This window comes from Castanea sativa, chromosome 2, assembly GCF_040712315.1.
Source record: "Castanea sativa cultivar Marrone di Chiusa Pesio chromosome 2, ASM4071231v1".
NCBI classification, from domain to species: domain Eukaryota; kingdom Viridiplantae; phylum Streptophyta; class Magnoliopsida; order Fagales; family Fagaceae; genus Castanea; species Castanea sativa.
Window position 1 is genome coordinate 41,921,018 of NC_134014.1, and position 11,310 is coordinate 41,932,327.

The following is an 11,310-nucleotide window of genomic DNA, read 5'->3' on the forward strand; positions in this document are numbered from 1 at the left end:
TATATATATATATAGATCGGTTGATATAAATATATATATTTATTAAATTATTTAATTAAATACATATTATGTTGTGATGGTATTATGTTGTGTACGTTGTTGATGGCTATGGCGCTACAAAAATATATGTGCATAAATTTTGATACTCGTTATGACTGTGATTTGTGAACTACCTAATTAATGTATATGGCACCTTGTGAATACTGTGGACACACTACCACAGTGGTTGTGTTTTTTTCCTTGATCTTGAACTGGGCTTGTTATAACATTTATGTGAATTTGAATTGTTTAACAAACTTTGAACATGGTTGTATATACTGATTGTGTTAGAGATCATGGGTGTTGTGTTGGTTGACAGGGTGTGCTTTGCTGTTTTCTGTTTGTGGCTGTTTTTATATACTGCGTAATCAATATTATGTTTGTTTACATACCTCTTAGACCACAGTGTTTGTGATTTTTTAGATGAAGAAAAAAACCAAAGCAACAGTTCTTGCCTTAGTTGCATCTGTCCTCCTTATGGGGTTGCATTGGTAAGGAAATTGCGATGTAGACGACTGCCTAGGGTGCCTTATGTTAATCATGCAGCCAAAAAAGAGCATTACATAAATAGTATTCTGAATGGAAGTGAGTGACTTTGTGTTAGTCAAATTAGGATGAAGCCTATAGTTTCCACCACTTATGTCACATCCTCACTGAGGGGGAGCATATACGCCCGACTACACACATGTCCGTTATGGAGCAAGTGCTAATTTTTTGACACATTATTAATCATAATGTGAGGTTTCGTGTAATTAGTAGTCGGTTCTATAGATCGATTGAGACTGTTCATAGATACTTCAATGTCGTCCTTAGGGGGGTCCTGAAATTATATAGAGCTCTAATAAGACTGCCTAGCGAAGATACACCCTCAGAGATAAGGGATAGCAGAAGGTTCTACCCAAATTTTAAGGTAAATATTGCGACTTGTGTATATGTGTAAATTGTGAAGATTTGTGTAATTTTAAACCATTATGTCTGTCGAAAATTAGGATTGTGTTGGAGCGATAGATGGTACACATGTTCGTGCATCTGTGCCACCTGAAATACAAGGAAGGTTTGGTGGTCGCAAAGGTGGAACCACGCAAAATGTGTTAGCTGCCATTAGTTTTGAATTGAATTTCATTTATGTATTGGCTGGATGGGAAGGTAGTGCACATGATTCATGTGTATTAAATGATGCATTTGCTAGGCCAGGGGGTTTTCAATTACCTCAGGTATTATAGGATTACTTCACATTTTGAATTTATTAGTTTAATAAATTTTGTGCATTTTTCTAAGCATAGTAGTGATTTGGTTTTATTTTTGAATATATGTAGGTAAGTATTATCTTGGTGATGCTGGGTATGGTAATAAAAATGGAATTTTGTCACTCTATCGGAGTGTGCGATATCACTTGAAAGAGTTTAGTGATTGTCCTCCTGAGAATGAATAAGAATTGTTCAACCTCCGACACTCTTCCTTGAGAACTACCATTAAGCGAGAGTTTGGAGTGTTGAAGAAACGTTTTCAAGTGTTGGATGCAGAACCATTTTGGTCTTTTGAAACCCAAGTGAAAGTAGTGTTAGCATGTTGTGTGATTCATAATCACATTATAGGGGTTGATCCTATTGACTATATTATGAAAGCTGCAATGAACCAAGTAGAGTCTAGTGGCTCCCAACAAGAAACACAGTCACGTCAAGACTCCATTGAAGACAGTAGATTGTGGAATGCTAAGAGAGATGAGATATGCCAAGTTATGTGGTCTGATTATACCAGGAGTGGAGAGTAGTACTTTATTTAGATTTATATGATTGTCATATGTACTGTATTTTTGTTTTTTGTTTGGTCAATCTATTTACTATAGACTTCTGCTGGTGTAAGGATAATTATTTTCAACAATACATTGTTATTTCCAGTAGTTGTTTCGTTCTGTTGTGCACATCTCTAATCGTGGTTGTATGTGTGTTTGATTTGTTGTTCATATGCACAGTAATTTGTAAATGCTACTCCCATTATTAAATGCTAGTCTCACTATACAATTATCATATGTAGTAATGTCGAAAGGGAAAGAAAAGGTGGGCAGTAAGTAGTTCTGATGGTTGGCGCCAATGCACACGACCATGCTAACTGTACTTGCTGAAGAGGCCGCGAAGGGCAACAAGCCCTCTAACACTTTTAAGCCCGGTTCCTTCGCTACTGTCGCCAAGGCGATATCTGAACAATTTGGGGTCGAGTGCCACCCCTCGTATATTGAGAATCGGATGCGTACTTTAAGGACAATGTGGACTACCATTCAAACTCTTCAAAAGAAGAGTGGGTTTGGCTGAAATGATAACTTAAAAATGATCACGTGCGATGCCAAGACGTACTAGGAGGAAATTATGATATGGCTTCCAACTATATTTTCTTAATATAAATGATAATATATTTTTTTGGCTTTTATAATCTATGAATTGAAAACAAGACAAGGCTGACTTAGTACCCTCTTTATATGAAAATTATAGTGTCATTCTTTTTAGGATTCCATTGCTTTTCAAATGTAACTTTCATGTGAGGATCTATTGTAAAATCTAGTGTTAGCATTTGTGCATTGTATTTTCTATTGTTCTTATCCCATAAATCATGGGTTATATCTCTTGTGGTAATAACAGCTTTTTTTTTTTGTTTATCATTCATATAAATCATCTAATGATATCTATATTGAATTGAATATTGAATTTATGAGTGAAGTGATTATTGCATTGTTATTGTATGTTCCTTTCTCCCTTACAGGCGCATCATAAGCATGCTAATTTTTTGAATAAGAAGATAGAGATATACGATGAGTTGGCCATTGTAGTGGGTAAGGATTTGGTCACAGGTAGCTTTGCTAAGTCATATGTTAATATTGACACAGAGTAAGACAATGCGGAAAGCACTAAGATGGTGGCTGACAATGAAGAGGATGGTGTGGTGGATAAAGGGAAGAATGTGGTAGAATCATCCACCATTGGGTCCACAATTTCGAAGTCCCGCAAAAGAGGCCGTGCACCTCCCTCTGATGATAGTATTTTGACTGATCTGTCTAATCAGCTTAAGGAAATTGCTGTGGCCTTGAAAAAAATCAACCGGGGGCCTGTTGATTTTAATAGTCTTTACTCTGAGGTGATGGCTATGGCGGTGGATGAGTATAGTGAAGATATGCTCGCAACTGCCTTTGACCATCTGTGTGAAAATAAGAAGCTAGCTAGGAGATTTCTGGCCAAGAATGCTAAGCTGAGGAAGCTTTGGATGGATAGTTATTTGTTCACTCGACTCTGAATTGTCTATTTGGTGTTGATTGTGATGGTAGTAGCTTTAGGGATTGTGGGTGATGTAGTGCTAGCATTCACCTAACATTTTATTATATATGTAACAATTGTATTATTGGTAAACAGGCTATCTATGTATTTGTAACCTGTAGGATGCGAACTCTTTTGTATTATTGGGACGATACGATTGCCTAAGTTATGTATGGTGACTTTAAGCATGTAGGGCACATGTGTCTTGTTCAGATACCACGTGTAGGTATCGATTTTGTACACCATGGACGTGTAATGCTAATGGTGACAGTACATTATATGCGTTTTGATATAAATATTATGGGTATATTCAGATGCTCTTTGTTAATGTTGAAGTCGATGATTATTTTTAGATGCTCTTTGCAAATGTTGAAGTGGATGATTATTTGTGTGCTATTACAAGTTTGTCTAGGCAATGCAAGTGTTTATTTGTAAGGCATTTCATATTTTCTGTGAAATGTGTGAACAAACCAAACATGGGAAAATGAATACAGTAAAATGAATTTCGAGGTAGCTAAACAATGGAATCCATTTTCTGCCCTATTTTCCATGGTGCAACCAAATAGCCTAAATACATTTTCTTTACGGGAAAATATTTTCCCTTGAAATTATTTTCCGCTCTGAATTGATTTACCGTCGAACCAAACACAGCCTTAGTGTTATTGATTATTTCTTTTCACTTTCCACGAAATGAGAAAAAGTAATAGAAGACAAATTTTTGTGACATAGATATTGTATTGTTGAGATTTAATTCATTGCTACCAGTTGCATAACAGCTAGTAGTCTGTAACTTAATTTCTTGCTTTCGTGACCCAAACATAAACAGCTGTTGCTTGTTCTGAATCTTATGATACTTAAATGGCTCTTTAAGGTTCGGAAGAAGGTTGCCAATTTACACAAGAAAGGTCTCAATGTTTGTTACACACTTACACGCATTAATACACAATCGCAAGTTTTTAATTAAAATCGCAACTTCCTTTTAAACAGAAATTGTAACTACTTAAATGGCCCTTTAAGGTTCGGAAGAAGGTTGCCAATTTACACAAGGAATGTCTCAATGGTCGTTACACACACGTATTAACACACAAACACATGTTTTTAACTAAAGTTGTGACTTCTTTTTAAACTGAAATTGTAACTACTTTTTTTATTTTTTTTATAGGGAAATTGTAACTACTTAAATGGCCCTTTAGGGTCTGTTTAGTTGGAAGGATGGAAAAGTGAGAGGATAGAAAATAGAGAGAGGATGGAAAAGTGGGAGGATAGAAATTTTTTTAGTTTTCCTCAGTTGTGTTTGGTTGAGAGGGTGGAAAAGTAGAAGGATGGAAAACTTTTTGGTTTGGTTGAAAATAAGGTTTGTATAAATTTACCATCATGTCCCTCTTAAATAAAAGAGAAAGTAATACATTATACTTTTTTAAAAAATTGTGTATAGATGAAAGTGGATATTTAAAAAAAATAGTATAAGAAATCATCCAAAAGTGTTTTCTTAAAAAATAATAAAAATTAAAATTAAGATAAAAAATGAAAGAAAAGAAGAACCCACCACCTAACCAAACAAAAAAAAGGAAAAAAAAAACCAACGTTACAGTGGAAAGTCAAAAAAGAAAAAGAAGAAAAAAAAAACCAACATTACAGTGGAAAAAAAAAAAACCCAGAAAAGTGGGGGCAGTTTTGTTAAAAAAAAATTTCTCACTAATCACTCCAATTTTCTCTCCAATTTGAAGAGATTGTATTTTGAAGGGGGAGGAGAGAAAACTTGTGGGCCCCACCACTTTTCTCTCCCCCTCCCCCTCACAACCAAACAGTAGATAATTTCATTTTCCACCCTATTTTCCTCTCCTTATTTTTCATCCTCCCTATTTTCACCCCAACCAAACACACCCTTAAGGTTTGGAAGAAAGTTGCCAATTTACACAAGGAAGGTCCCAATGGTCGTTACACACACGCATTAACACACAAACACATGTTTTTAACTAAAGTCGTGACTTCTTTTTAAATTGAAATTGTAACTATATATAATTTCACTTAAAAACATGCACATGTATATTGTGTGTTAGTATACCTGTGTAAGAGTTATTTCTCTTTAATCATTAGCGCGGTTCATGTCTCTGATCACTTCGATGCCCATAGTCTTCGGAACAATAATTGAATTTGGTGTAAATTATGAGAGGATCTCAATTCTCAACACTTCAAGCGTCACCATGAAAGCATACTACACAGTAGTTGTCTTGTTCTGATGAAAATAAGCCATTGAATCACCGAGGGGAAAATAACATAATTGTATTGCCCTTTATCTTCATTATATCTTCCTCATCTATTGTTATAATGTAGATCCAGTAAGAATGTGATATAAATGATCTCTTACTGTGTCATTTTTGCCTTAAGTTTCCTCTTAAAATCACAGATGATGACAAACTATATTTGAGTACTGAGGATGTATTAAATCCCGGAAAAATAATGCCATATAATTTAATTCTTTCAAACATTGTTAGTTGTCACACAAGTTGTTGGAAAATTTTGGGAAATCAAAGTTGTGAGACAAATTCTATCACCCGTTGGATTTATTCTGCAGGAAGCTAATTAAATTGATGACCAAACATACAGTGTCAGTATGTTGCTCGTGTACGGGACGAGAAGAATCTAAGGTTGCTTATACCTTAGCTAGCCTCACCTAATTTACTAGTTTGGATGGTAGATGTTCCATAAAACATTATAGATTTCATTTGTAATGATCTCATCTCAATTTAAACAAATTTAAAGTTTTGATTCTTAACAACAACAAAAAATGTCATGAGTATAGCACATTAGCACTATAAGTCCAACAAAGAGGTATATGGTTGGATTTGAGAGCCGAATCACATCCTTCATGTATATTGGAATTTCTTGGGGGTGACACTGTACTCTACCTCACTTTCCAATGATTCCAAAGCCACAAAATATGGCAAATGGTTGGAATTTCATGCCTATGATTTCATGGTGGCGCCACTATATTTTACCTCGCTCACCAGCTACTCCAAATCCTTCTCTTTGTCATTAGAAGGTCGGGCCTCAATAGAGTCCAATCTAAGGTAAACTAAATAATTAATGAGAGTTAATTAGTTACTACCTTGTAGAGAGAAAATAGTCACCTAACACGAATTGATTATATTATATAGTACTAGTACCTACCTCACATTTTATTATGTAGTACTAGAAATATAGCTATGTGATGCACGAATTGATTAAAAAATTAATGTGAAAGACAAAAAAAATTATAAATATTATTGAATCTGTCATAGTAATTAGTGTGTCACTTGAAACTTTAAATAAACTATATATATAGGAGTAGCAATGGAAAATGGGTCAAGCCCATTTCAATGAGTAGCAATGGGAAACCTCTCAAAACTATTCCCGTGGAGTTCCGAGCATACTCTCAACCCCAAAACACTTTTCTAAAATTATAAGCAGGGGCGATCCTTCGATAAGTGAAAGAAGTACAACGGGAGATCGATCCCACCCTTACTATTTTTGGCGAGATGACGCTCTTACCAAGACCACATCTGGAAACCTTCTGAAAGGATAAAGATCACAAAAGTCCTCATCTCCGAATTAATGAGAGGTTCTTTACCTAATCTTTTCCACATTAAATACATATAGGATAACCTAAACAGTACAAACAACCCCCAAAAGTCATGTTTCATGATTGAAAGAGGGGAGAATCAAGGAAGGATGTGAGAAATATCTCCAAAAAATTCAGTTGGGAGCAAGCCAGTTGGAGGGATAAGGGCAGGAAAAATGTTTATAAAAGGGTGAAGGCAACCAAAGGGAAGGGGTCGAAAAATATCAAGAGATAAACCTAGAGAAGAGAGAGAAAAAGTGAGATTTATGATGTTTTCCTTTTCTTTTTAATTCCCCCACAGGAAAGGAGTTGTACAAATTTGCTTGTAATATTTTTGCAATCTTGCTTTGAGAAGTCAGTTGTTTGAGTTTTCCACTGTAGAATTTTCAACTTGTTCTATTGATAAATAAATTGTGCAATTTAGTTACCTAAGGATTAAACCGTTCTTAAATTAACCAATGTTTCATTTATCGAGTTTCTAACACCCCCCCCCCCTCGCCCCCACACACATATATATTCGCTTGATGCAGGATAATATGAGCGTACAAGTTTTATTATATTAAAATACAAAATTATGGTAGATGATTAAAATAATTAAAATATATTTTAAATTTTTTTTTAACATTTTTTATAATAGAATTATAGTTTGAATAAAATATTAAATTTATTGAAACTTAGATAATAGATTACCTAAATTTAACTATCATAAAAATTCATAAGATAAATAAAATTTCAATTGTATTTTTTTTTAATTTCTTGAAAATTAAATAATAGAGTTTTAGCTAAAATGCTATCCTAATTTTAATAAGATAAATTAATTTAATAATTAATAAAAGTGTAAGTGCACAATTTGTACCCGGTTCAATCACTAGACGGACTCAGGCCCAAAGAGCCTTATACAATAAAATTTGTAGAGTGTGGGCTTAAAACCTAGACTATGGATGTTGGATAAAGAGAAGAATCAGGCTAGATTGCCGTTATCCGCGTGTTCAATAGATGAGAATAGCAAATAAACTCTCCTCGGACGTAATCTGAGGACCAATTGTATTGCCTTTCTCTTCTTAAGAACAATATTACAACTACCTTTTTTCGTCCCCCTCCTATCATACCTCTCTTGTTATTTTATATCCATCTTCTTCTTCCTTTCTTCTTCCACGTGTAACACAGATCTTCCCCTTAGATACTTGTCCCATCCTGCACCTTCTTGAAGTCTTCAAACACCAGCTGGAAGGCTGAACATTACTGTTCAGAGGTCATTTCTCCACTAATGCGGCCAGGGAGGTAGGTGCAGAGTCTTTAATGTGGTGGTAGTAGCCTTTTCCCCTTTGATATTTATCATACGCTCTTACTTCCAATAACCGTGGGATCATGCCTTTACCCAACAGATCTTCCGGAGTTCTCCCTCCAAACCTCTTAACATGTCCTATGACCTTTACTTGACCCATCCGAGGAGATACTCCTCATCGGACAGCTCCTCCAACCCTTATAGCACGAACTGGTCTGCGGACCTCAAAGGCTATGCTCGAACAGACTTTCTCCACCAAATCAGGCCTAAGGCCCAAATACATATTTTAATAATTTTACCCCCTACAATAGCCACTCAAAACTTCATTTTTCCCCCCATCCGAGGAGAGAAATGGAGTTTTGAACCAACAGCGCAGCGTCCACACACTTTGCGAACCGCCACACGTGTTGGGGTCATCTTGCTTCTTTTAAACCTCCCCTGACGCTTCGTAACCGGGAATACTCGCATTAATGACTACAAGTTATGTCTTGTTCCCCACGTTCAATGGTGAGATGAGCATCCAACGGTTCGGGTTCCTTCTCAAAATTTGGGCGGGATAACTCTGATTCGAGGCCACCTCCCACACCCTAAAACGCCTAGGAAACCGAATCTCCATCCATCCTTTCAGAAATCAATCACATCTAAGAATTACTCATTCTCTTTCCTCCCAAGAAGCTCGTGAAGAATTGTCTAACTATTTCCCGTAAGTTCTCAATCTTCTCTATTCATTTCTCCTCGACTATTGTCCTCGGCCACCAATTACACCTTTTCCCTCTCCAAACATACATTCACACCCCTACCAAATGGGTAGATTTAAGTGTTTAGTAGATACCGACGCCGGTATGGAGGGCTTTCAGGCCAAATATCATATTCCCTAAGACGTAGGCTTGAGATATTGCACTGTAGAAGCCATAGGTAATGCTAGAACAGAGGGAGAAGTTATCATCCCCATTATCGCATTCCTAGAGGGTGGGATGACCCTTCCCATGAGAAATGTAACCAGCGAGTACCTACGTAACCATAGGTTATACCCAGATCAATGCACACCAAATGTATTTAGAATCTTAGGTTGTGTCGACGCTCTAAATGAACAAATGGGTCTGAACTTCACATGGCATGACGTCGTTTACATGTATGAGTGCCATAAACTTAAAGACGTAGGATACTACCTTAAATCCAGATCTAGCATTGTTAGGCTCATATCTTGTCTTCCTAAATCCAACAAAGGCATGAAAGACGACTATCTTATCGCCTCAGGAAACTAGTCTGACGGTCCTCATTGCCCAGTCAAATGGGGAGACCCAAGTGTGACTCTATAGGAGTTAGATTCCCTAACCTATGACTTAGTCCTATTAACTTCACCATTTCTGGTTATCTTGTTTGTTTTTCCCTTTTTACCTGATATTCGCTGCTAACCTAACTACACTTGTCTCTTCGGATGTTTTTGCAGACAAATAACTCGTACGACCTCGTTTAAGTCTTTGCAGCGTTGCGGATCTCAATCGCATCCTTTGATGCGAATAGTTTGTAAGCGAAGACCTGCAAGTAAGGGTAGCCCATTTGATACTGGGATACGATCCTTTATCAAACGATTTCCAAGAGATTGGTAACGCGATCACTGCAGGTGACCAGAGACGTAAAAGGATAGATATTTCAAGACCGGGCTTCCTTTCTGCCCACGAACTTCCAAACGACCCCTCCGTCATCTTGTATTCTCGCCCCATTGCAGCAGTTCCTCTTTCGGCGCATTCCCAGATGACAAACATCTGAGAAGAACCGACATCTTCACAACAATCGCTTGACGAGGAAATTGATCAGTTTTGTCTTGAAGAAGCTGAGAGACCTCAAGAGGATCACCTCGTCATCCTCTCGGATGAAGAATACGTGCCTGTAGAAACTTCTGGCATAAAGGGTTTGATAATAGCACAGTCCGACTCTAGCTCTGAGGAAGACGACATGTCTACTCTTAGAAAGCTGATGTCTAAGAGTGGCACACAGGCTTGCAAAAGGGGGCGGTTGGGTCGCAACCCCCTCCCATTCTGCCACCACCTCCTCCTCCCACCGATCCTAAGATTCATGCCCCAGATCCTAAGAGGAAGAGGAAGAACGAAGCCAAGGAAGCAGAGGTGGAGAGGCAGAAGAAACTTAAGCAACAACAACAACAACAGAAAGCAGGCAAAGGTAAAACGCGTGCCTCTTCGGTAGAAAGTGGGGATAATCGCGACCTGGCCGAGGTACGCCGGGCACATGCTAATTGGTCTCCCGACCTAAAACTAGATGGGGCTCCCATTTCTTGTCAGTCCAGCATCAGGGCGTTCCAACAAGGACATGCCCATCACCTGGCCGACGCATTGGAACAACCTCTTCTCCTACAGAAGGACATGGAGGCTCTAAATAAGATGACTCAGCCACATCTCTTTCTCTCCCTAAAAAGAGACTTGGCTTTGGTAAGTATCCTTCAATTATTTCCATAATGCATTTGCTAAGTGAATTTGCTTCAACAATAGTGCATTTGTTCAATATTTCAATGCAGGCCGTTCAGGAAGTCTTTGCTGCAGAGAGATGGGTGGAAAACTCTCGGAAAAAGGCTATAGCCGAACTCCAGGTCAGAATCGAGACCAAGAAGGCCTTAGGCCAAGCCCTAGTGGAGAACGAGGATCTGACCAAGAAGTTGGCAGATGAAAAAAGGGAGAGAAACGGTGCCAAGGCCAGCCTTAAAATGATCAAAACGCAAGTGGAGGGGCAACAAAAACTCCTGCACCAAAAGGACGAGGACCTGTCTAAGGCTCAGCAAGAAAACTCTGACTTAAATAAAGAATGATAGGCCAAAAACGTATTTGACCCCTTGTGATGGATTAATTGATTAATTAGCCAAGTTCAATTAATTAACCAATTTAACATGCAAACGCGTTGTAGCACAAACAAATCACCAATTAAACTAAGTATGCAGCGGAAAATAAATGACACGGTGATTTGTTTATGAATGGGGAAAACCTACACGGTAAAAACCCCACCTGGTGATTTTAAGGTCACCACTCTCGAAACTCCACTATTATCACAACAAGCGGTTACAAGTAAAAGAA